This window comes from Thermobia domestica, chromosome 7 (assembly GCF_964235325.1).
Source record: "Thermobia domestica chromosome 7, izTheDome1.hap1.1, whole genome shotgun sequence".
NCBI classification, from domain to species: domain Eukaryota; kingdom Metazoa; phylum Arthropoda; class Insecta; order Zygentoma; family Lepismatidae; genus Thermobia; species Thermobia domestica.
Window position 1 is genome coordinate 95,342,014 of NC_137460.1, and position 27,697 is coordinate 95,369,710.

General features: G+C 34.5%; 1 protein-coding gene across 5 annotated transcripts in view; it reads right to left on the reverse strand.

Annotated features, from left to right (window-relative positions):
• LOC145690290 (protein turtle-like) overlaps nucleotides 1-13,512 on the reverse strand; it is a 614,494-nt gene extending 600,982 nt beyond the window's left edge. For all 5 annotated transcript variants that reach the window (XM_081765062.1, XM_081765061.1, XM_081765059.1 and 2 more), the window contains exon 1: nucleotides 13,152-13,512. The gene's annotated coding sequence lies outside the window, so the exon portion shown is untranslated. The remainder of the gene's footprint in view (nucleotides 1-13,151) is intronic.
• Between the last annotated feature and the right edge of the window lie 14,185 nt (nucleotides 13,513-27,697).

Below are 27,697 nucleotides of genomic sequence, written 5' to 3' on the forward strand. Positions count from 1 at the left end.
ATCAAAAAAATCTCAAAGAAGTGATGGAATTGTTTTTGTATCACTCTTACTTTTTCCCAGATATTGGCCAAAAACTTCCGATTTCGGGAGATTTGGTCAGTTGGTCAGTGGCCACCAGTTATTATACGGTACCAAAATGTTCGCCATCCTCTTAGACATTGATCAACACCAATAACATCTCTCTATGATTTACTGTTCCCGAGATATTGGTAAAAAAAAAAAAAGTTCCGATTTCGGCAGTTTAAGGAAACATATCTCGGAAATCATGTCATAGAGAGATCATACAAGTGTTAATCAATACCTAAGAGGATGGTGAACATTTTGATACCAAATAGTAACTGGTGGCCACTGGCCAGCTGGCCACCGTTCCCCAGATATTGGCCAAAAAGTTCGGATTTCGGGAGAAGTTAAATAGCCGGAACCGTAAGCCATAGAGAGAATATATTTTGAGAATTTTTCAATTTTGAGCATGTGTCTTCGTCAAACAACATATTGTAGAACGTTTGAACAGAACTTTTAAACAAAACATATGGAAAAATTTTGGATTTTTTTTTTAAAAATTATAAATGGATAGATATATTGTAAGAATTGTTTAATGAGTATAATAATAAAGTACATAGAACAATTGGCATAAAACCTGTAGAAGTTAATAAGAAAAATTGATTCTTTTTAAGTTCATTCTGGCAACGCTCTTGGAGCATTCTCAACTGGTTAAGAGTCTTCATCCCGGCGAAATTAATATACCGCTAATTTTACAGTAATTATGTGATATCTTCAAATAGATAAAAGATAATCGAAATGTGGAACAAGAGCGCCCTAGACAATATTATTTTACATGAGAAACCGTTATCACGACTCACTTATCTGCTTTCGATTTCGAGCCATTTTGAATATCGGCATTTATTTTCGCGTTTCTAAACAGCTGAAAACGGAAAGCCACTAGGTACCTCATGCAAAATAATATTGTCTAGGGCGCTCTTATTCCATATTTTAATTATCTTTTATCTATTTGAAGATATTACATAATTACTGTAAAATTAGCGGTATTTTAATTTCGCCGGCATGAAGACTCTTAATCAAATGTATTTAAGTTTCCTCTCCCTCTAATATTACTTTGTTTAAAGTCTATTTGTGAAATTATTCCTGTCCAACAAACTTTAAAGAGCATGCAGACTGTCCAGCAGCACGTAAAATATAGTCAAATAGGCGAGAGTATGTTTTTCCGCATATCCCTAACGACATTTCCCTTCAAGCGTGTGCACCCAGATTTAAGTCAAAATTAATTCTTATAAGTAACTGTATTAAAAATAAATTATAGAATGTATTTCTTGAGCTAGTTATACAAGTATTATATAGAGAATTGCTGAATATGCACAGGCGGCCACATAATAGTTGCAGTGGGTGCAGCTGCACCCACATTGACTCCAGGTCCGGTCTTCATTTTACCTACAACAACCCATTCAGTTTTGAATATATATATTCTTTTTTGTGTTCGGTTCATATTGCTCTATCTTGTCTGGACAAAAATCCACTACATGCTTGTCCAAATGTGGAACTGAATCACGGTTCTTTTGCGAGGTTTAAGCTGTACTTGCTTTTTCTTTCTATTGCTTCTCTTACTATCTTTTATTCCATCAACTTCTCCTCTATCATTCTCTTGCATTTATCATTAAAAAAGAAATTACATCCGCTAAACAGAAAAATATTGATGTATGCGAGTTTTTTTCTTTCTTTCTTAAATCCCGCTGCTTGTATATTAAATTTTGTCACAATCTTGCAGCGAGAAAGGAAATGAAATGAAATCTTTGAGTTTTACGTCCCACGGTTATGCCGGTTAGGCTAAAGGAGACGGTGATGATGAGTAATGAATGAAATGGTGGAATGAAGAAAGTGGGAGGAAACGGGAGAACCCCGAGAAAACCCACGCAGACAGTGTTTGTCCACCACAAAGTTCACTTGGCGGGGGCTGGGATCGAACCCGAGACCCCAAGCACCAGAGGTGAACGCTCTACCACTGAGCCACCGCGGCCCCAGAAAGGGAAATATGACATCATTTAATGACCAGACTTGCTAAGTATTTCGGTTGATATAGCAGTACATACGTAGAATTCTTGTGTTTCAGAGTTGCAGAAAGAATAGTGCATGTTTTGTTTATTTATTTGTTTATAGTTCAACCATAACCACAAGAAAAAAATGTTTATCAAGGTAATAAAACTCACTCAGTTTGTTGTTGATATCTGTGTTCAGTCCTTATCGTTCTTTCTGGAAATTATTGTTATCGAAGAAAAGTAAAAAAGTCGTGTAGGTAGTTGTTGGTCAAGAAGTAAAACGAGCTAGCATTTGTAGTTCTTGTGCAGTATAGAACGCAAATATTTGTACGTCAATTTGTATTGTACTTTATATAGTATTCCATCCATATGCTTGGTTTATATGTTTATGGTCAAGAAAAGCCTATATGTTTGGAGCCAATTTTTTTGACAGTGATATCTCGGCAACCACAAACTCTAGAAAGATACCGCTTCCATTGATCGACTGCACATTTTGTGTACCAAACAGTTCTAATTGAATATTTAAAAAAAAAAAAAATCGGCCGTTCTTTCTTTATTCCATTTTTTAGGGGTAGACTGGAAGTGTTTAAATTTTGAAAAGTAAATCATCATATCCTACGAGTTATACATTCCAACGCCACAAATTTGTATACGGGGTTAGTATATCTCTGCGTTTGTTTCATGGCCAAATAATAATGAGAAACCAAGGATAACGATTTCTTGTTTGGAGTGTTTCGCCCAATGAACACCATATAATTAATTGTATGTGTAATGTATATGCTTATTACACGTACATACTACATGCAAGAAGAAAGAAAACACTGATCATATATGAATTAGAAACTCCGACCGCAAGTAGGCTCAAATCTTGCAAACAGTGGGAGATATTGAAAAAAAAATAATCGAAAAAATCTCCCCTTTATGATACCGCTTGCCGATTTTTATCAAGACATCTTTCACTTGTGTCTAGATGTTGTGAGAAATGTTAAGGAAATTCATGCTCATACGTGAATGATGCGCTGTGTAAAGAGCGCATGGTTCAGCTAGTAAAACAAGAAAATTCCTCGTCACGTCTCAAAAATGGGACAAAAAGTGCTTGTTTAAAATCGAGCTGAGACGAGATATTTCTTCAGCCTCTTGGGGCCGCGGTGGCTCAGCGGTAGAGCGTTCACCTATGGTGCTTGAGGTCCTGGGTTCGATCCCAGCCCCCGCCAAGTGAACTTTGTGGTGGACAAACACCGTGTGCGTGGGTTTTCTCGGGGTTCTCCCGTTTCCTCCCACTTTCTTCATTCCACCATTTCATTCATTACTCATCATCACCGTCTCCTTTAGCCTAACCGGCATAACCGTGGGACGTAAAACAAAGATTTCATTTCATTTCATTTCTTCAGCCTCGTAGGCAATGTTAGTTTCACCCAAGTCTTCGGTCTGAAACTTTATTCTAGAGTTACATGATTCTTAGCACAAAAACTATAAATTGACAAAGTGAGTGTGCTACATACAAACACAATCAAGAATATTCATCAACGTTTAAAGATACGCAGACCATTTACACAACACACTTCCATAATAAATATAGTTTAAATGTTGGTATATCTCATCTTTCGTGGGTCTCTCGTAGTGGGGAAGGACTCTGATGATTCAAGACGAGAAATAGGGGGGGAGGAAATCAAGGTATAAATTTTGTACATAAATTAAAAAAAAAGAGACGAGATCTCTACAAAATTTACGATACGCGACGAAAAAAACCTGTCTCGTCTCATCTGTAGGCAATACTAATATTTTGCACTCACTATCCGGAAAAACAAAAATAAAATTCTACCTCAACTTCACACAAACAATATGAGGCGCCTAGTAGCAAAAACTGCCAAATCCATTTTTTTTTTTTAAAATCGAAATTGAGTTATATATCACATGCTATATGTTTGATCTAAAGGAATTCCATGGAAGCAGAATTTTGTTTAAAAGCTTAATATTTCATAGTAAAAAAAAAAAAAAAAAAAAAAAAAAAACTAGTTCAAATATGGGTCTTTGTACGCGTGTATATGGAGCTTCACTGCACGTTTTGCGAGATTACTCGAAACTAAGTGAAATGGATGTGGCGAATTTTGGTACTAGGCGCCTCATAATATACTTATCTCCAGCATAGGGAAATCGGATATGATGTACCATATCAATTAGGATATGTCTATGTATTTTTTTTTTTATTCACAGTAAATTTTATAAGAAATTCTTGAACTTCCGGAAGGCAAATTTGAAAGCGGAAATTATAATGAACTTATCTTTGTTATTTCCGTTTAGATATATGATATCTATAAATAGATACCAATGTTTGAGAGCTTTATTAATTACACATTAAATGTGATATCGTTTGTTGTCTGCATGTAATTAGTATGTTGAGAGCTAGATCTCTTACGAAATAACGAATTAACTAGCAGTATCATAATGTATACCACTTGAAGGAGTTTGGTTTTGTTTTCGCTGAAGCTAACTCCTTAACAAGATAAATTTTACCCATCCTAGACTTAAATAGAGCATTTTGTCTGAAATTAAATGGCAAATACTTTTAAAATGAATGAATGTTTGAAAACAGAAAATATTTTTGTCTTTAAATTTGTCATTTAGCTTCAGTTTAGCGTTGTATTCCAGGGACAGATTGGTATTTTGCATCCTGAGCATTATACTATCCCGCTAATCTCGACAGCACTGCGGGTAGTCTATCAAGCAAGGATGATATATCAATAATTATTCCCATAGAAATACATGAGGAACTGATTCTTGATTTGAAGGGATTACCTCCATTAACGAACTCGCTTCGAACTTTTAACCCTTTCCATCCAGGTGATCCACCAAGTACTTCCTGAGATGTTGTCTCCCGGACAGACACACGGACAGAGTAAATATATAAGGGATCTTCAAGTAGACCAAACTTTTTAAAAACAACCTTCGTCTAACGCAAGCTTTCCCAACGAATGTCGCGACAAACTGGTGTATCATCCAGCTTCATGGGATATGTCGTGAAATTTTAGAATTTAAAAATAAATGTTATACCACCTGAAAGACCCGTAAGCAGGAGCGATCCCACGGGGGAGGGGCCATCGGGTCCAGACCACATCCCCAAAAGACTTCCTAACTCACATACATTTGTACAGTTTCTCAAGAAAACTATACTTGTTTAACAGGGAAATGGTCGACATAGCATGAGAATATGGTCTTACACTTGCTTTGTAGTTTTTCTCGTAAAAACATCTTCAATCATTTTTTTCCTGAAAATACAGGGTGGCCCAAAAGTAGGTGTATAGAGTATCCCTGCATTGATCAAGTATAACATTCTAGCTTTCAGACTTATTTGATTTTGATGTTTCGAGCTTAAGATATAGGGCCTAAGTAAACAGATGTTAAGAACAAATAATAAAGAAACTAAGTCCTCCTGATGGATAATAATAAGAAGCAGGGTGGAAAAAAATCATGATTTTTTTCAAAAAAATCATTTTTGTTGATTTTTTTGATTTAAATCGATTTTTTTGATTTAAATCAAACCCTTTTCTTCGTATAATACAAGTCGTGAACTGAAGAAAAAACATTAGGAATTAGTGTTAAATGTTAATTATGCCATTTAAGTGAAAGTATGGCGTTTTAATTTTGAATTAATTCCCAATCGTTAACCTATTTCAATCCCAAACAATGTTTCTTAAGCATTAAGGAAAAAGTACAGCAATGTATATCAAATGACACTTTTCTTTTCACGAAAGTTACTGATATTTGGCAGGGGCATATTTTTAAGCAATTGGAACTAGCTAGCGGCACGAAATACATATAAAGTATATAAATTTCGCCTAAAATTAATTAACTCACTCTATGACCTATGGGAGGTTTAATGCCATGTTCACAAAAGCTCTCCTGACTTTTATCCTTAGTCAACTGAATCCAGTTTCTACTTTGTATTCTTATCTCTGCGAGATCCATCTTAATATTGTCCTCCCATTTGCGCCTAGGTCTTCCTAACGGTCGTTTTCCGATTGGACTTCCAGTTAAACCTGAAAGCGTTCCTACTTTCTTCCATTCTCGCTACATGCCCTGCCCACCTGAGCCTCCAAGATTTGATGACCCTAACAATGTTTTGGTTAACGGTATAAATTATGCAGTTCCTCATCATGAAGTTTTCGCCATTCCTCATTACCGTTCCTTTTGGTTCCGAATATTCGTTTCAGAATTTTATTCTCAAATACTTTCAGTCTGCGTTCTTCCCTCAGAGTAAGCGACCATGTTTCACAACCATACAGCATAACAGGCATAATTATCATTTTATATATTTTAAAGCTTGAAATTCCTCGACAGAATTCGCGACGATAAGAGATTTTGAACTGAATAATAACACGAATTCCCTGCTTTTAGTCGATATTTAATTTCTTCGTGAATATAGTTTTCTGATCCTATATATTAGCCGATGGCAGAACTTTCTTTGTCTTTATGCGATGAGTTTTTGTAAGTCAAAAACTTTCTGCAGGAATTCCAAAATAAAAAATCAAGATGATCAGTTCCAGAAGAAGAAACACTTGTGATAGTTAAAAATATGCTTTATGTGACGTGAAAAACAGTTCAAATGCGAGTTGTCCGTGCATTTAAGACATCTATACACAGCAGGCACGTTTTTATACTTTTCTGTTAGCTATTTTATTTCCTCTGACAATTTTTCCTGCACGGGCACGACAAATTTTCTGCGATCACATCGCAGATCGCAGCATGTTCTGCAATGGGGTCAAATATCCACTTTATCAAAAGTATTATTCGATATTTTAATGCATCCAAAATTTGTCGTATTACGATCCCGAGGAACTTCTGTGTATTTAGTACATAAATTTCGCCCAAAATTTTAAAATCTTTTTTTTTTTTTGTTTGTTTCTTTGTTTCGGAGAGGGGATCGGACCCCTCTAAATACGTCCCTATTATCTGGAAACAAACAAATAGACGTGGACACAAAAGAGTTTTCATCTTAAATGTCCATGGTGATTTCCCCTTTGGAATAGAAATTTTAAAACCCTGTGTAAAAAAAAGAAGAAAGTAGGGTTCACCCGTTACCCGTTCAAACGGGATTTTCCCTGATCGTTCTCTACTTGATACTCGTTTTCATACTGTACTTACATACATTTGAGTCTCATTGTATTATGATTATTATCTTCCATAATCGAAATAACAGGACAGAAATGGGATTTTACTTACTTTCACTTCAAATTAATTCATTTCGGAATTTGATTTAAATCAACGATTTTTATTGAAAAAATCAAGTGATTTAAATCTTGATTAAAATCGTGATTTAAATCAGACTGATTTAAATCAATCCACCCTGATAAGAAGTGATATAAAATGTAATGAGATGATCAGTACGGTAGGCCTACTTTTGGGCCACTATATATACATGTGGAAGTATATTACAATTGCTTACCGTCTTTTCAGATGCAAAATAATATTCGTTCACTACTACCTAGACGTAGTGGCTTGTAGTGTATTAAACCCCCTCACCCCAAAAGCTTGGAGTCCTCCCAACAAAAATTTCTGGGTGCGCGCCTGCCTATAAGCCTATAGTATACGTCTCACTTTATTTTTACCATGGAGTCTTTAACAATAAGTTAAAATTCTGAGACATTGTTACCAGCCAACGGCAGCAACAATGCCGAACTCATAAGGTTGACGCTCATGAGTTTGGAATTCACGCTCACTCGACCTCACCCTCACGAAATGAGTGTGAGGATGAGTGAGCTCAAGTTCCAAATCATGATATAAGCGTGAAGTCGAGTGAGCGTGATGTCTAAAAGATGATTAAGTGTGAAGTCGAAGTGATATTGTTAGTGTGAGGTCGAATAAGCGTGGTGTCGACAGGATGTTGTGAGCGTAAGTTTGAGTGAGCGTGGTGTCGAAATGATGTGACTGTGAGGTCGAGTGATGTCGGAAATGTTTCATCCATTTCGTCGAAAGTGTTTTGTTCCCAATGGATGAGAACTGTTCGTTTAAGAATACATTAAGAATTTGTATTTTCTGGTTTAAAAATTCGTCTTGAATTACGCTTCAACAATAATTTCGTCACAAATGAGAAATGTATTATTATTATTATTATTATTATTATTATTATTATTATTATTATTATTATTATTATTATTATTATTATTATTATTATTATTATTATTATTATTATTATTATTATTATTATTATTATTATTATTATTATTATTATTATTATTATTATTATTATTATTATTATTATTATTATTATTATTATTATTATTATTATTTACATTATCTTCCATAATGAAGCTAACGGAATCAAGCAAATACGGCTTGATCGGAAATTACAATAAATAAGTAAATAAATAGAATCCCTCACATTTGAACATGGATGTTCTTTTCTGAAACACCTATCACAAAATTAATTTCTTTCTTGTTTACAGAAATGAAAAAATACTCAGAAATCTTCAGGTACATGCAGTATCGGTTGCAATTCTTTCTGTAAGATTCTTCTTTATTATCAAGTTCCAGAAAGATCCCCTTATTTTGATACTGCGAATGAACAAGAGAACAAACTGAGGATGGCATTTAGCATCTACCCCAACTCGTTTCATGGCTCCAGGATCGAGCACCTTGTTTTTACTAAATTGTGATAAAGGTAGAAAAAAAAAACGGTCTCTGCGAGGCTTTAGCCCCCCTTCGCTCGCTCAGCTATATTTTGGAAAGTAAGTAACACTGGAAATCTTATATGTGCAAGATTGAAAGAAATACTAAACATTAGCCCAAATTGAAATGTACTTAAGATTGAAGGAACTAAGCGTGTAAATTGATGATACATTTTGATGAATAAAACAGGCTTTTAAGTTGTGAGAGTAGAGTAACACAGTTATGCTGAATAAAATACGAACCAACTAGTTTAACCGTCATGGGTTTAAATGCAGCCCTTATCATTCATTCATTAGTCAATCAAATGATACACTCTTTTTCATTCTGTTCTGCTACTATAAATGCATTACAAAAATTGGAGAAAAGAAACATGTTATGACATATTTACGATTATTAAAAGCTCAATCCATTTTTGTGTGTCTTATTGAAACATTTTCAATGTATAAATTAATGTTTTATGCAGAATATCGTGTGCCAATAAAAAATAAAATGTAGTGCATAATTTTACTACAGGAAACGTATATAAATATGCGGGAATATTTGAATTACGCGGTTAATTATTTGCGAGAAAAGTCCGTGCTACGCAGAAACGAAGTTTTTCAGTTTTACGTTCCACGTTTAATATGCCCTGTAGGTTAAATGAGATTAATAAAACTGAATTACTAGGAAAAGAACTGATACAATGAAAATGTGGGAGAAAACTAAAAAACTCCGAGAAAACTCCGTGGACACAATGTTATTCATACCACAAGCTCTATGATCTGGGAAAGAACTAGGCATCCATAGAAACCATAGGTGAGTAATTTATAACTGAGCCACCGCATTCTTTAAGTGTAGTTAACATTCAGTGGGATACACAAAGGGGTGTTTAGGTTTTTAAAAACCCCTTTGTACACGATATTACGAAAAAAATTAAACATTTACCATGTTAAGATACGTATACAAAAAATTCTCACACAACATGAACTTGAGATCTTGAACTCATTTCCCCTTTGATAAAATTCTGCATACGCCACTGTTAATATCGTGATATCACAAGTCAATATTATTCGACTGGACTTAACACAATATTTCCACACAGACATGTACCCAGATTTTTTTTGGGGGGGGGATTGGTCCAAGCTTTGATGGAGGGGGTTAAATACTAGAAGCCACTACGTCTATGTAGTATTGAACGGGTATTATTCTGCAATCGAAAAAAACCTTAAGAGTCTTCATCCCGGCGAAATTAAAATACCGCTAATTTTACAGTAATTATGTAATATCTTCAAATAGATAAAAGATAATCGAAATGTGGAACAAGAGCACCCTAGACAATATTATTTTACATGAGAAACCGTTATCACGACTCACTTATCTGCTTTCGATTTCGAGCCATTTTGAAAATCGGCATTTATTTTCGCGTTTCTAAACAGCTGAAAACGGAAAGCCAGTAGGTGACTTGTGATTACGGTAGCTCACGCAAAATAATATTGTCTAGGGCGCTCTTGTTTCACATTTCGATTATCTTTTATCTATGGGAAGATATCACATAATTACTGTAAAATTAGCGGTATTTTAATTTCGCCGGAAAAGTAACTAGATTGTTTTTACAAGAGAAAGAATACAACTGAAGTGTAAGATTAAATTTTCATGACACATCGATAATTTTCCTGTTGAACAATTATAGAGCGTGGCCCTAAAGTAGGTATACACTCCTGCATGGATCAGGTATCATTCTAGCTTATTTGTTTATTTGCTTCGGCTGTTCCGGGCTTAAGATATAAGTAAATCAGTCATTAAGATCAAATAATAAAGAAGCTAGGTCTACCTGCTTGACAAAAAATAAGAAATGATATGAAATACAGTGGGCAGATCAGTACGGGACTGTATATCTACTTTTGGGCCATCATGTACAGTACTTTTATTGAGAAAGTGTTTAAATGTATGTTAAGTTAGGAAGTTTCGGAGGGTCCGAATTCGGTAAACCCCCGTGGGTGTGACTCTGGACACGCATAACGTGCTATTTTACTGTTTTTGTTTGATAATTCTTATTTTTTTATTTTTTATTTTTTTAAAATCAGTTTGCAAAGATAGTCATTTCGTGGATACCGTATGCATAAAGCTTGTCAGAGCAAAATTCGTGTTCTGCAAAACCGCATTAGGCAAGATTTATTGGTATAGATATTTATAATTGATACAGACCGAAGTTTAAGAAAGAAAATATTTAATAATTCTACTGTAAGAATATAAATAAGGCATTTATTATAGTAGTCGCGTCACATAGGTTACTTTAGATAGGCGGCATAAGAAAGAGGGTACTGGTTAAGCATTATGATATCATATAGAGAGTGCATCATAATGAACAAGAAAAGGAATTGAACCAGATAACAAATAACATCCAAATATAAAGCTACATAAATCATACATTTTTCAAAGGCAATTTTATTACTAGGCCATTTATTTTAAACTTAAAATTTATCGCTACTTAATGCCTTATAAATTACCTTTACAGCAGTAAAAATCCATTACCCACATGGTAATATTACTACCATAAAAACAGTTATATTTTAGTTTTATTTAAATACATATATTGTCAATGCTGGACAGAATATCGATAGAAGCACGGTAAGCTAAACTAGGCTCCTTGACATCAAAAATCCACGTTATATTATAATCAGTCAAATGGCTCGTGTTGATCTGTGGTCAATGCATCAGATGTTATTCCAAAATTGTCGTATTATCGTTAAGGTCATGAAGTCTAGGAGGCTCAGGTGTGCAGGTCATGTAGCCAGAATGGAAGAAAGTAGGAACACTTTCAAAGTTTTAACTGGAAATCCAATCGGAAAACGACCATTAGGAAGACCTAGGCGCAGACTGGAGGACGCATATTAAGATGGATCTCGCAGAAATAGGAATACAAAGTAGAAACTAGATCCAGTTGGCTAAGGACGGAAGTTCAGAGAGTTTCTGTGAACGCGGTATTGAACCTCCGGGTTCCATAGGCTATTGAGTTGGCTAGTTAGAATCTGGGTCAATCATGAACATTCTATACTCACGCCGGGAATCGAAGACAGAATCAGAAAATACTGTACCGAAACACTCACACTCACTGTTCAGTTACATAGGAAGGTAGAATTGTGCTATCAAAGATATTGATACCGTAATTACGAGACGGTATTTGTCCCCATCGAGGCATGGTTGTTACCATGCACCTACCATGTCTACGACTTAGTAACACAGTAATTGCAGCAACAACAAGAAATATACATTAGCATGCACAAGTTAATCTACAATCAGTAAAAACAATAAATAAACAAATAACAACACATTTTTTATTCGTTGGGTTGGCACCACTGAATTATATCTTGCATGCACTGAAATCGAAAAGCAATTTCGTGGCTTCGAACAGACAGACGAAGGGGGAGCTAAAAAGTCACATCGACTCGCCGCATTGAACGAGTTAAAGCGCCAACGGTTATGCAGAATTTCGACTACACACTAACTACATTTGGTTGTTTCTTTATAAATTCCCACGGATCCCTAAGAAAAAAGGTATTTTCTCCTTTCTTTCTTTTAATTCCTAAATAGTAATAAAAATTGAAAACACGCCTGTACCGGTACGGTAGTACAATTTTCTGTTACCAGTCCTAGGAGCAGCGTTCACACACACACACACATACATACCAACACACGCAACACATCACAGCAAGCTATCGAGCCCCGCCCTCTACAAGCAGGTAGATAAACTAACATGCACACACACCGGGCAAATGCAATGTATATTTCAGTATTGCATCTAATATCGTGCAAGATGCAGAAAAAATGCACTTGATGAATTAGATTCACGCAATTTCTTTTTCAGTTCTAAATCTAATATTATTTGCAAATACCAGAATGCTTATAAAACAATCGTTTATTTTATTATATATTTACAAAGTATTTCAGGAATTTATTCTTATTTCATTAAATTCTTTATTTATTTTTTTAATATGATTTAATTTACGAATTCGAAAGAAAATTAAGTAAAATACGCTTTCCAAAGAGGAGAACGCAATATTGTACGTATTATATGGACCCAGCTGAACCAAACCACAGGGCAAAGGACGAAAAAAAAGGGGGGCGGGCTTTAATTCGTGTCTAAAACGGTAAGCTTTGGCGGTCAAGAAAGCAATACTCTGTTGTGTAAACTTAATAAATTAACATTGTTCCGAAATACGGCAATTCCTGTTTTTACGTTATTTTTTACACACACGAAAGTACATTGCGTAGAAGTATTTAAAAATCCTGTCTCGAAATATACATACAACGATTATGTACTAAAAAAATATAAAATATAGTATTGAAACAACCTGTCTTGCGAAGGGTTAATGTTCCAATACCACAGTTCCACATGAAGATACAACAAGAAGATTATTAATTTAAAATAAAAAAAAATAATAATTCAAAAACACTTACCTGTTCTGCAGTCCCAACTGTTGTATGGGATGCCAAAACCCTCTGTAAACCCTACGTCATTGTGGCATTTTATTTTTCGTTCACGAATGAAAACAAAATTTTTAGATATATATTTAAAACCACACCAACATCACAGTTCACTATACAAAAAAAGGGTCAAACGCTCATTCGTCAGTGATTCTCATACAAGGATTAAGAACCAATATTATTTTAAAACGCTCACTTACAAAACCTCGCCACCCATAGCACAACTACCAAGTGTGTATAAAAAAAATAAGTAAAAAAAAAAGCCCACGATCACAAGCAGAGTACACAATCACCCGCCGCTAGCTTGAGCATCACTACCACTGCATTGTATCGTCGTCGGCAGAGCGCAGGGTTGCAAGTGCCTACCACGAAAATTTTCATGTTTTTTAAGGGTTGATAATAGCGTCGAAAATGTTTTCCATGCTATGTATGTATATATACATATATATATAACGTTTGTAGCAAGACCAGTTAAAGGTGTCCTTTATGAATGAATGAAGTGAAAGTGGTTGGGTTGATTCGTGTGTAGTGTGTAGCGGTTCCCTACCCTGTTTTTCTTGTCTTTTTTTTTTTTTAACTCTCTCACACACACACTGTAGAGATGATAGTAAGATACAACAGTAGTCGAATGCTGATTGGTAGATGTAAAAGGCAGGCAGCGGCAATTCGTTCGCTTGTATTCTGAATAAATGTTTGCTCTCCGGGGTCATATCTCGGTCGGTGGAGGCATAATACTGGTATGCGTTAATATGAAATTGAAACTGAGAACTGTGTACGTACCATAAAAGTGACAATAAAGTTGGGCTGTGATAAATAAATAATTCAACACACCGTTCGTTGTATCAGATTTTTTTATTTTTTATTTCTTTCAACGGAAACTTATGAGAGGAGTGCAAGTGACGATCCTTGCCCATTCTTCTTCTTCTTCTTCTTCTTCTTCTTCTTCTTCTTATAAGTAGACTGTGTAAATGCCCTAAGGCACTCCGGTAAACTGAATAAATAAATATTGGGGAATCAAATGATAGAGAAAGGGGCGTGATGACTCAGTGGTAGAGCGTTCACCTCCGGTGCTTGAGCTCCCTGGTTCGATCCCAGTTCGCGGCGTGTGGACTTTGTGGTCGACAAACACCGTGTGCGTAGGTTTTCTCAGGGTTCTCCCGTTTCCTCCCACTTTCTTCATTCCACCATTTCTCATCATCACCGTCTCCTTTAGCCTAACCGGCATAACCATGGGACGTAAAACAAAGATTTCATTTCATTTTTCAAATGAGAGAGATAGAATCTGCTTCTATTTATATATTTATCTGATGAGGTTTCGTCATAAAATAGAAACAAAGTCTGGGTAGATCTATTGATCTATTATATATACTTAAATGTACGTAACTTTATCTGGTGAAACTAGTCGTAGGAAAAAAAAACTCAATCAGAATGACACGCAACTGTATTGGAACCCAATTCCTCTTGATTAAGAAGTAATAATACTATATAGCGGGGCTGCTCAACCTGGGGATTCTTTAGGGGGTCGTGAAAGGAGGTGAAAAGAGTAAATGTGACTAGGATCTAGTTAACGTAAAAAACAAATAATAAAGATCATTTTGAATTTCTTATTTGGATATACATATTTTAATTTCCATGCTTACTGTCTAACCGTAGCCTAGTGGTTATAGCGTTGGACTCACGTGCGCGTGGTCCCGGTTTCGATTCCCACTTATGCTTCTCAAACTGGAGAGTCAGGTGAATGAAAGATGTGACGACCACTAAATCTAGATTGTTAGAGACGGGGCAACGCACTGCGCTGAAGACCTGCTCGTCACTAGACTGGACGTAATTTAGCCGGTCGCTAACAGATGGCGTTGGAACGGCTCTGGCCGTTCAAAAGTGACTGTTACACCAATTGGTTATTGTCAAATACAACGAAGAATATTATACAAAATCTAAAATCGTTTTATAAATAATTAAATAATTGAAACTGTTGAAACACAGCATATTGAAGTCCAAATGACGGTTAGTGTGAAATCCAAGTCTGGTATGATTTCCATAGAGCTCACAAGTGATAAGCAGCTTATTACAAAGCGAAAAATTAATTATGGATGTATCAGGCAAGAGGATATTGTAAACTGGGGGAAGAGGGTGGTGACATGAAAAAGGTTAAGGAAGCCTGCATAGAGTAAAATCAATTGGACTACCCAGGGCCGGATTAAGGGGGGCTATAGCCACCAGGCCTCCACTCTGATCAAAATATCAACTGGTTATTTAAAAAGAAACATGAAGATACAATCATTATAATTAAATGTCACAATGCCAAAAATATGAAACATTTTCCCTTAACTTTCCTATTGTACTTTCACAGAAATGTATTAGGCGAAATCAGCAGGAGCTACATAATCTATTTTTTTTTTCTAACCCCGCGCCTCCAGAGATTAATCCAACCCATACTTCAACGATACTTTCTTACTGTTACTTTTAAAAAAATGAAACCTTGAACTTTATGCCCTTTAGGCTAATGGAAGACTTATGGAAGTGAATAATTATGAAAGAATCAGTAGAATGAAAATATGTGAAGAGACGGGAAAAACTCGAGAAAATCCACAGACCTAAGTTTGTCCATCAGAAACTCACTTGGCCTCGGATTGATCCAGGATTCTCTAGCAATACAGGTGAACACTCTACCACCGAACCACCGTGGCCACTTTAATGTTACTTGTTCTTAGTATTCAGTTCGGTATTTTCTGATCAATTGCTATAATTTGGCTCATTTTTTATGTATCCTAGTTTCGCCTCTGATAGACCGTAGCTAATAACTGTATCTAGGGGGGGTTCCTCCTTGATATGTAGTGTTATGATTCAGAATCGCAAGGACAGAAAAAGTTCTGATGCGCAAAAGATGCTAATACTTACACTTCATTATTCCACCCATAGATATAATCATTATTGGTTTTTTTTTTCACTCCATAATTATTCTTCAATGAAAGGGACTCCCAGAGAAAAGGATTACAGTATTTCTTGAACTCAACAGATCTTGACTTACCTGAGTCTGAGCATCACTTAATGCCTTTGCCCAAGTCATCCAGGTCTGGGTTTCAAGCAGTGTTCGTCGGTTTTCTAAAGAAAATTACCCTAGACTGACACAATTTTTTTAATCTTCTTACCAAATTTTTCCTAGTTTGTTGAGCATCTAATTCGTATGACAGAAATTATGTGATAAGATTAATTTAGCTATTAAAGTAAGTGTTAACCATATTTGTTTTTCATCCTTTTTTCACTTTTTCCTTTATATATATATATATATATACAAAAATTACACACAAATACACAGCCAACAATGGGTGCAAAGTATGCTACTTTGAACACATACACACTATATTGCTATTGTATCAGTTTATTTCTGAAGAACAAGGAAAAAATTAAGCATTTGTGTTGGTCAATCAGATAGGTCAAGAATTTCCCCGGATTATCAAGTTTGATCAGAAAATATCCGCTTTTCCCTTTTCGCTAAATTTACCTAAGAAATTTCCCTGGATTAGGGAATTTTCCCTCTTATTTTGGACAATGTTTTCAGGTCTGGTCTGGCCTGATGACCAGGAAGCAGCCTAAATATAAGCTCTACAGCATGGTTTCTCAGCGTATGATACGCGAGTCACTATTTTGGTGGTCCGTACGACTTACGGTGTTATTAATTATTAATATGCTTTGCTGGTGCGCCAGTGGAAAAGGTTGTGAATTCCTGTTTAACAACATTATTGCAAAATTTTGTAGTAGCTTGGTTATGTTTACTACTCGACAGCGGGAGATCTAGAAGGTAAAAACGGAAGGGGGAGCAGAAGCCGGACTATGATACTATATCATGAGTTTATTATAAACTTTCAATAATATATAAATATTAGTTTAAATTAGTTTTGTCACTCAAAAACTGGGGTCCTAGTCCCCCAAACCCGGGCTAGATCTGCTTCTGCTACTAGAGCTCAAATATTCATTTATTTGATTCCCGGTGTGACATTTCTTAATCAAGGTTCGAATGTACGTTTTTGAATAACATTTCATGTTTATTCTTTTTTCCCATACTGAAAACAATGAAAGGTTTTTGGAAACAGTCTGTACAAAAAGATTTAACCAAATGATGTTTGAGTTCAATAGGACACTTCTTAAGTTCTACATGACAAGTTTTACAGACTCTCTCGATTAACGATCCCTCATACGAAAAACAAACAAACAAAAAAAAAAAAAAACATGAAGGTTTTCTTTTCTGTAATTCACACGCGTTTATTCTCTGATATACCTTGTAGTTATATTTCAGTGCCTTACTTTCACACACACATGGCCGAACATAGCAAAATGAACGAAAATAATAGATTTAGTGAGAAAAGAGAGAGAGAGAGAGAGAGAGAGAGGAGAATTGTGTTTGTTAGATTAACATTAACAGTCTCACTACACATACTCTCCATGTGTGTGATGATGTTCCGTCGTTTTTGGTCTTTGGGGTTTCTCCTGGCGTAGAGAAACCTCTAACAGAGTGAACCTAAAAGAAGATGTCTGTGTGTGTATGTGTGCTTTCATGTACTGTATGGTTTCTCATGAGCAGTGTTTGTAGGTTTCCTTAAGAAAATTTCCCTCGACTGACACAAAACTTTCTCTACTTTATTGAGTGCCTAATTCAAATGACAGGAGTTGTGTGATACGATTAATTTAGCTATATAAAAAGAAGTGCCAACCGTATTTGTTTATTTGCTTCTATTTCTTTTACTTTTTCCTTCACTTAAAAAAAATTGCACACAAATATACCCAGCCAAGAACGGGTACAAATTATGCTACTTTGAAAAGACTAATGTTATTATATTGGTTCGTCTCTGAAGAACAAAGAAAAGTTTAACATTTGTATTAGTCAACTAGTCTGCAAGAAAATTTCCCTGGATTTTCACGTTTTATAGAAAGAAAACCCTTTTTCCCGTTTTGCTAAATTTACTTATGAAATTTCCCTAGATTAGCACCCTTCGGATGGCTTCGGATGGTTCTCGAATCACCCTTCGGATGGCTCTAGTCAGATGCTTCATTGCGGCTGAGCGCGCGCTCTATGTAACTATTCTAAAACTACTTCAGCTGCTGCAAGTACCTAAACTGGCGTGGCGCTTAGACACAAATTGAAGTCAGAATTGCCAACCTTGTTATGCCTTTCCCCTGAAAAGAAAGAAAGAAAGAAAAAACTAGATAAATATCTACCATTGTGATTCAAATAATAGAACAATTTACTATTATTTGTAAGTCATTATATTAGATTATGATCGGCGATGCTACGTCCTTAAAGAAACTTGAACGAAGAACAAAATTATTTTTTGAGGCCAAATGCAACATAAATCTAATGAAAAATATCCCTTTTTGGTAGGAGTATTGTCTGGAACCTATGTAATTGAAATTCTAAAGCATAATTTCAAATTTAAAGTTGTCCAATTAGATAGTTATTCATTTTTAAACATTCCAAATCACTTCATTTTCTTTAATAGTTCAGAGATTAATACATCTGCTTCGTTTTGTAAAATGCAGATACAACAAAAGTTTTAATAATTTAGAAATGTAAAATAAATGACGAATAAAACATAGAAAGTACATAGGGCAACTTAACTTGTTACTATGAGATATTGGGTTTCCGTTTAAGAGATAGAGCCTGCTATTCGTCTAGTGCCTGCTATTCGTCTAGTGCACCTCCTGTGATCATGGGATCGATTCCTGGTGGAAGAGTATAAAATCTTCATTAACCGGCCGCCTTCTTTGACCTAAAGGGCATAACTGTGGGGTAATGGAGCCCACGAGATTAGAATTTCATTTTTAAAATTCAAGGCGAGAAATTGCTCTATTATCGTGGCTAACACCACTTCAGCCAAATTTTACAACTTAAACATTGTTTCACTATCTCATGATTCGTAGTGTATATATATATAAACTGATACAGTGATTGTGCAAACATAATGAAGACTACTTGTTAAGGTTTAAAGGTGGACAAATCATTACATAACATATTGCAATAATAAATATACTTTTAAATGTTATTATATCACATTCTTTATATCATAGAACATGTTATTATATCATGGAACTCTCGTGACACGGAGGAATTCTGAAAGGTTCTAGAACAAACAAATCAGGGCGTAAATTTTGAACATAAATTTAGAGAACAAGACGAGAAAATTTTTCTGAGAATGAAGACGAGAATTTTTTACTGTGCTCCTGATCATTTGATCAAGGATCTGTCCGAGTCACCGGGTCTGAAAGTCACGGACTGACTGCTTCCCTGTATTTTGGATCATGGGTCTCGGGTCTGGTTTCGTTTGTGACTCGTTTCATTTGAAGCAATATTTCTTTATTATTATTATTATTATTATTATTATTATTATTATTATTATTATTATTATTATTATTATTATTATTATTATTATTATAATTATTATTATTATTATTATTATTATTATTAAATTTTACCCACCAATTAAATTGCGGTTACACAAATGTTCAAATCTATAAATATGATTAATAATAGTGTACTTCATGTAGGCTGGCAGCAAAGCTTGTTAAAGATTTGAAACTGTTCTAAAAGTACACTATAATAATAGTTTTTTCTAGCTTATATACTGTGTTAATGTTGCAAAGTTACTAAATTGCTTGACACAGAATAAATACCCTGCGGATTTTTTTTATATATAAAAGTAATTACAATCTCATTTACATTAGGACTGCTTGGATACCAAGTGGATTAACTCCAAAAAATGAAGAAATGGACTAATTTTTTAATTCACTCTTATGGATGGATACTATTTAAAAAAAAAGTAAAAGATTTTTGTAAATAGTAAATTATAACCATAAACTTCACAGTTCTGATTCTGGATGTCAGCATAACAGAGGTATGACATGTTGAACTTTAAACTCCACTTCTGGAAACTTTTCCATTTTGGAGTAGGCCAGTGGGCGTCCAAGCAGTCCATTTATTAATGAGTGTTAATGTTATTGGATTGGCGGTAAAACTTGTTAAATATTGCACTGTCCTGAAGTTACACTTTAACATGACATCTTCCAATTTATTCTGGGAGATGAAGACTATACCACAACTTAATTGAGGATTCTGAACATTGTTGTCGTATCACTTCTCTCCAACTTTAGAAGGATTGACCTCGTTAACAGTTGTCTAATGTCACCATAGGCATCAGCACTAAATTCATATCCTGCTGGTTATGCAGCTCCGTACGTTACTGGAGTATTTTGGGTTGCTTACAAATAAGGAAATGGTGATTTATAAATATTTTTCAAAAGTACAGTAGACTTCCGATACGTTCAGGACTTGGTCAATGCCGCATTATCGGGCAGTCTAAACCCTAAGTAGTAGACTGAACACAGCTCTGACATTTGGCAGGAAATATTGTTTATCAGGAACAATAGGATAATCATTTCAACTCACATTCAACCAAAACTTAGTTTAATTTCACATTTTAAAGAATACAAACTGATATATAATTATTGTACTGTTATAGATCCTACAAAAAATTAATAAATTGGTTTAACAACTGATGACCTGTAAATGATTTGATTACTTACGTGTAAATAAATTATATCAGGCTTTTAGCTTGTATATTATACTGTGGTCAAAATAAGGAACATATTAACGTTTGGAGAAGCACATGTTGCCCTGTTGCTACGTCGTGAACATTCCGCTATGCTCCCTTCACTTCGTACTTCGTTTGTATTTATTTTGTAATAACTTACAGAAGTTATTACAAAATAAATAAGTTATTACAAAATAAATACAAACATTATTTAAAAAGTAGTAAACAAGGAACCAAGACAACATGACAAGTAATCAACTACCGTTGAGTTCATTTTTCTAGTCGTTGCCTTAACCTAGATTTTTGGGTAATTCAAATTTTGGACACACTGTAATTTCTATGGATGGCAACACTGATAATTCTTCCGATTCATATTTTCGGATGTAGAATACCATTATCTATTATTGTGGTAAGTTACATTTCATTATCTATTTTCACTTACGAAAAACTTACAAAAGAAACTTTGTTAGCTTTTCAAAAATATTTAGTAGTCTGCCCCCTTAATTGACTCAAAATTTTCCAATTTTCTTATCAATTTGTCGAGTGTCCAATTCATATAACAGAAGTTACTTGATGAGATTAATTTAGCTATATTAAAGGAAGTGCAAACAAGATTTGTTTTATTCACTTACTTGTTGCTTCTAGTTTTTAACCTTTTCCTTCACTTTATTTAACAACAAAAATCAAACAACAATTGGTGCAAATTACGCTTCTTTGAACACTGACATTTGGTTTGACACTGTATTGGTTTATTTCTGAAGAACAAAGAAAACTTTGAGCATTTATATTGGTCAATCAATCATCTGGAGATTTTCACTGAATTTTCACGTTTTAATCGAAAATTCCCTATTTTCTCATTTTGCTAAATTTCCCTACGAAATTTCAATAGATTAGGAAAATTTCCCTCAAACTACGAACACTTTACCGTACGCTTTTAAGTGTCGTCCGCAGAAGTGATCGTCTGACTTGATTTACATAAATGAGTTTATAGGCGAAAAGAAACTCTATCATGCAGGTGCCGATCCATCGAGATTTCGGACTATTTATGTCGGACTAACGGAAGTTTATTGTAAAGTATTCTTACAGTCCAAAGGCAAAGTTCTAGCAGAAGGTCAAGATAAGGTAAATAATTAGGAAAAGTTTTTTTTTTTTTTTTAAGTTTCTTTTGATCACGAATTATGCCCAATAAGAGTGGTGATATAAATTTGGCATATAAGTGCTAGTCTCAACATTTTGCTTTTCGTTTCTAAAATGATATTTTGTGTATAAACTCGTAAAAAGAAAGGAAATTTACGGAAGTCAGATATAGTACAAAATTAAAGTAAAAACAGAAAAAAAAGTAGTCATATGGGAAAAGCGAATATAAATGTGGATAAAAAAATAATGATATTCATATTATTTTCATTCTTCGTCTTTCCATTTTTTTCTTGAACAAGAGATCAGTATTTCTCCCTAGCATAGTTGGAGATAATTACAATTATAATTATTCCAATAGCACGGCCGAACCCAGAAAAAATGAAGGAGAATTTGTACTTTTATAAAAATAATAATTATTAAAGAGGTTTGAAATAACTTAAAACACACCATATTATTCACGATAAACTCGAACTTTCTAACTCATGACCCTAAAGTCGTCAGATCCTTGATTTATCAGGTAGTATGACTCAGTTTGATCTAGACAGATCTAGACAGATCTAGAGATCACGAAACCTCGTTTACACATGGACAATTACGATTTTTACAAGCATAATTATCTTTTCTATCCCTCTTATCACTAAATTTGTCATTAACTTTCTCTCTTCTTATTAAATTTGCAATTTTTTCTCTCTTCTCACTAAATATGTCATTTCCTTTCTCTCTTCTTATTAAATTTGTAATTTTCTTTCTCTCTTCTCACTAAATTTATCGTTCCCTTTTCTCTCTTCTTATTAAATTTGTAATTTTCTTTCACTCTTCTCACTAAATCTGACATTTCGTTTCTCTCTTCCTATTAAATTTGTAAAGTAGAAACTGGATCCAATTGGCTAAGGACAGAAGTCAGTGGAGAGCTTTTGTGAACGCGGCATTGAACCTCCGGGTTCCATAGGCCCTAGAGTTAGTTAGTTAGTTATTAAATTTGTAAATTTCTTTCTCTTTTCTCACTAAAGCTGTCATTTCCTTTCTCTCTTCTTATTAAATTTGTAATTTTCTTTCTCTCTTCTTATTAAATCTATCATTTCCTCTCTCTCTTCTCACTAAATTTATCATTTTGAGTCTCTTTTTACACTAAATCTATCATTTCCATTCTCTCTTCTGACTAAATATATTATTTTCTTTGTCTCTTTTCATTAAATCCATAATTTCCTTTCCCTCTTCTCAGTAAATTTATCATTTTCTTTTCACTAAATCTAGAATGTTCTTTCTCTCTTCTCGTAAAATCTACCATTTCTTTTCTCTCTTCTCACTAAATTTACCATTTTATTTTCCCCTTCTTACTAAATTTATTATTTTATTTCTCTTTTTCACTAAATCTATAATTTTCATTCTCTCTCTCTTTCTCTCTCTCTCTTCTGTGTAGTCTACCAGGAGACGAGATATGTATTTCTAGATCCGAGGTTACATGGGAAATTTCAGGCAACTATTAAATTTCAAACGATTCGTGACTCATACTAGTCTATTAGAAATCATAAATTAATAAAGTGAATGTAAATACAATAAAAGAGCATTTATCAACGTTTAAAGATGCACAAGTCAATATTAATTATTTTTCAGCTAGAAATATGGTTTAAAGTCGGATCTTACAATTTAATACGTTTTAATTGTAGTCTATTAGCTATATGACTTAACATAATGCGAATGCATAGTGCATTCTCAATATTTTAGTTTCTTGTAAACAGATTAAATAAGAAATAGTTTAAAGATTCCAGATGCCGTTATGTGATAGAATAAAGGTTTAGGCTTAAAATATTCATGTAACACTATTTAACTATTAAATTGCTTAATCTATTTATGTAATATTCAGTTATTTTTTGACTAAAGAAATTTTAAAAAAATAAGGTCATGTTTTTTTTATTTTTTTAAAAAATAAGGCAATCTACTTTCATCACGAATTAATTTTTAATTAAATACTTTTGTCTAACATTTGACTTACTTATACCTCTCAGAGGTAAAACGTTTAGTCAGAAGATTTCCATTTTACATATGGTCCAAAATTTTGCCTTGTTAAAATAAGTTACTAGTATTTTTGCGCTGTGTACAACTTTTATGTCGTTTGGGGTAACGGCGCCGACTTTCCAAAATTTATGTGGATGCATATTAATCGCAAAACGTGTTATATGTTTCAGGGAGTCTAGATATTTTGTGATCAATTTCCTTTTAGTTATTTTTTTTATGTATACTGTCATAAAGGCCTATGTTGCACTAAGAAAAAAATGTAGGTGGCGTACTTAAAAAGTTAGGTTCCATGTGTAATTCCTGTAGTTTTTGGACTTAACGTACAGCAGACGTATAACTGAAAACGCATGTTTTATAATGCTTTCTGTATATGTGTTCCATCTATACGTACTTTCTGTATGAAACAATGTAGGCGGTCAGGATCTTACATACAAATGGACGTATATAACATATAGCTGACGAAGGTAACATAAGTATATGCATGTGATATACGGAAAACTGTTAGATGTCAGACATCCTGCAACAGCATGATGTAACATCTAAGGGCAGTGCCTATGTAGCATATGGATTACGTATGCTCCGTACTGATTTCTATAGTAAGCAAGAGGATACCGTATATTTGTACAATATATCGCTGTCCGGAGAACGGATTTTTCTCTGTGTGTGATAAGTAAATCAAACTCTCCCAATCAAAAGTTACCTGTGACCCGAAGGAGTTTTGATAAACCAAACTCCTTAAAAGGTACCTGTGGCCTAAAGAGGTTTTGGTAAACCAAAATTCTTAAAAAGTTACCTATCACCCAAATCTCCTTAAAATGTTTTCTGTTACCAAAAGCATTTTTGGTAAACCAAACTCCTTTAAAAGTTATCTATATGACTCAAAGGAGTTTTGATTAAAATAACTCCTTAAAAAGTTACCTGTGACCGAAAGTTTGGTAAACCAAACTCCTTAAAAGGTACCTGTGACCCAAAGGAGTTTTAATTAAAATTACTCCTTAAAAAGTTACCTGTGACTCAAAGAAGTTTTGGTAACTCCTTTAAGAAGTTTCCTGTGACCGAAAGAAATTTTGGTAACCCGAACTTCTTAAAAATTGGTTTGACCCAATTCAGTCTGAGTGGAGAAACCATTCGGCAGCACCTATATCAACTTGGGAAGCACAGAAGTTTGGTCGATAGGTCCCACATAATTTGACTCTGGGCCAGAAGGAAACACGAGCAGACACCTGTGTTTCTTTGTTGTGTTTCTGAGGAAGAAGCCATTTCTGGACAGGCTGTTGACATGTGATGAGAAGTGGGTCCTGTACGAAGCTCCACGGCGCCGTCATCATTGGTTAGCATTCCATGAACCGGTTCCAAAACAACCGAAACCAGTACTACACCAGAAGAAGGTCCTCCTGTACCTTTGGTGGATTGCTCGCGGCATCGTGCATCGGAAACTGCTACCAGCTGGTCAGAGCATCAATGCAATTGTTTACTGTCAGCAGTTGAGCCGTGTTCAAGAAAACCTGAAAAGTCTGGAGCCAGCACTTGTGAATCGCAAAGGGGTCCTCCTGTTACAGCACAACGCTAAGCCCCTCGTGGCTCGGATGATTCAGGACACCATTCTACGCCTTGGATGGGAAACACTATTGCTTTCCCCATACTGTCCGGACATTGGACCGTCCAATTATCATCTGTTCCATTCCTTGGACAATCACCTTAGAGGATGCCAGTTCAAATCCCTAGTAGAGGTACAAAATACCATTGATACATTCTTCGTTTTACGGCCCGCCTAGTTCTACCGCAATGGAATCCATATCCTTCCAGAACGTTGGCAGAAAGTCGTCGATGCTGATGGGGACTATTTTTGATATTCCAGGTATGTCTTACGTAACATATCGGTGTTCGAAGGTGGTGGGTGAAAAGCGATAGAACTTTCTTGGTTACCTTTAAAGCTTAAACTGATTGCGCTTATCTGCCATAATAAATTTAAATTCATGTTCATAAATTATTAATTAATTCACGATTCGATGTGTTTAATAATAATGATAATAATAATACTAACTAACTAACTAACTCTATGGCCTATGGAACCCGAAGGTTCAATGCCACGTTTAGCAAACTGGATCCAGTTTCTAGTTTGTATTCCTTTTTCTCCGAGATCCATCTTAATATTGACCTCCCATCTGCGCCTAGGTTTTCCTAATGGTCGTTTTCCGATTGGTCTTCCTGTCAAGACTTTGAAAGCGTTTCCATTTTCTTCCATCCTAACTACATAACCTGCCTACCTAAGCCTCCTAGACTTGATGACCCTAACAACGTTTGGTAAATTTTATAAATTATGTAGTCCGTCGTTATGAAGTTTCCGCCATTCCCCATTCCCGTTCCTCTTGGGTCCGAATATTCGTCTCAGGATCTTGTTCTCAAATGCTTTCAGTCTATGTTCTTCCCTCAGAATAAGCGACCATGTTTTGCAACCATACAAAACAACAGGTATGGTTATCGTTTTATATACATATTTTAAGCTTCAAATTTCTCGACAGGATTCACGACGACAAGAGATTTTGAACTAAATAATTACATGAATTCCTTGCTTTTAGTCGACATTTAATTTCTTCGTGAATATGGTTTTCGTCTGTTAATAGTGATCCTAGATATTTGAAAATATCCACTTTATCAAACGTATTATTTAACATTTAATGCATCCATAATTTGCTGTATTATGGTCCCGACGTACTTCCATGTATTTAGTTTTCTCTGCATTTACTCCTAAACCCAAATCCCTGCAAGAGTTTAATAAGACCTCTGTATTTTTTCCATTGTTCTCCTATTAAAATTACATCATTATCAATAATAATAATAATAATAATAATAATAATAATAATAATAATAATAATAATAATAATAATAATAATAATAATAATAATAATAATAATAATAATAATAAATAATAAATTAATTGATTGATTGATTGCGTATTTATATTAATAGTTATAAACGTTTTTGAGAGGGAATAACGTTTTAGTGTGCGTTCTCGAATCATGGATAAGTTATTGTAATTCGCGAGAGAAAAAAAGTTGCGGAACACTGGGCTAGACTACAAAACATTATATTTAGATTGCATGAGACTGGCCATAATCGAATTATTCTCAAACGTATGAAAGTGATTGAGTATCAACTCAAATTTTTGAAACTTTAGTTAAGGCAGGTTAAACGAAAAGGAGATGTCCATCGAATTCAAACTTATGTGAATGGATTTAAGAAACCAAAAAACTATAGGATCGTATAGATTTCAGAGAGTCAATTTCTTAATTAATCTTAATTGATATCATGAGTGGAATGGACATTCAGTTAGTAAAGGAATGTGTATATTCTTGATGTATATATTTTATGTTTCTGACAGGTGAGGAATTAACAAGTGTTAAACGACACTTATATTGGCATGCATCTGCTATTAGTTCCACCTGAGAAAATTTTCAGTATGGTCTGATAATTTCTTTCTCCACTTTGGCTAATGTCTTAATGGAAAATTGTTTATTGGCACTAAAATACACAGCAAGAATTACAAACATCTCCTAGTACAGCACCATTTCAGTAAACAAATACGTGTTCGAACATAAACAATATTTTTTCCCTAACAGACAATGTTCAAATTGTTTAGTGATGAGGTGTTAAATCTGTTTAACAATTGTGGAAGGCAATATGAGTTTGTTTACTTCCATACGTCACACGGAATGGAAGTTTTTAATGATCAGCACACATAGTACTGATAAAAAGCGAAAAAGAAAGAAGGTAATGTTAGAA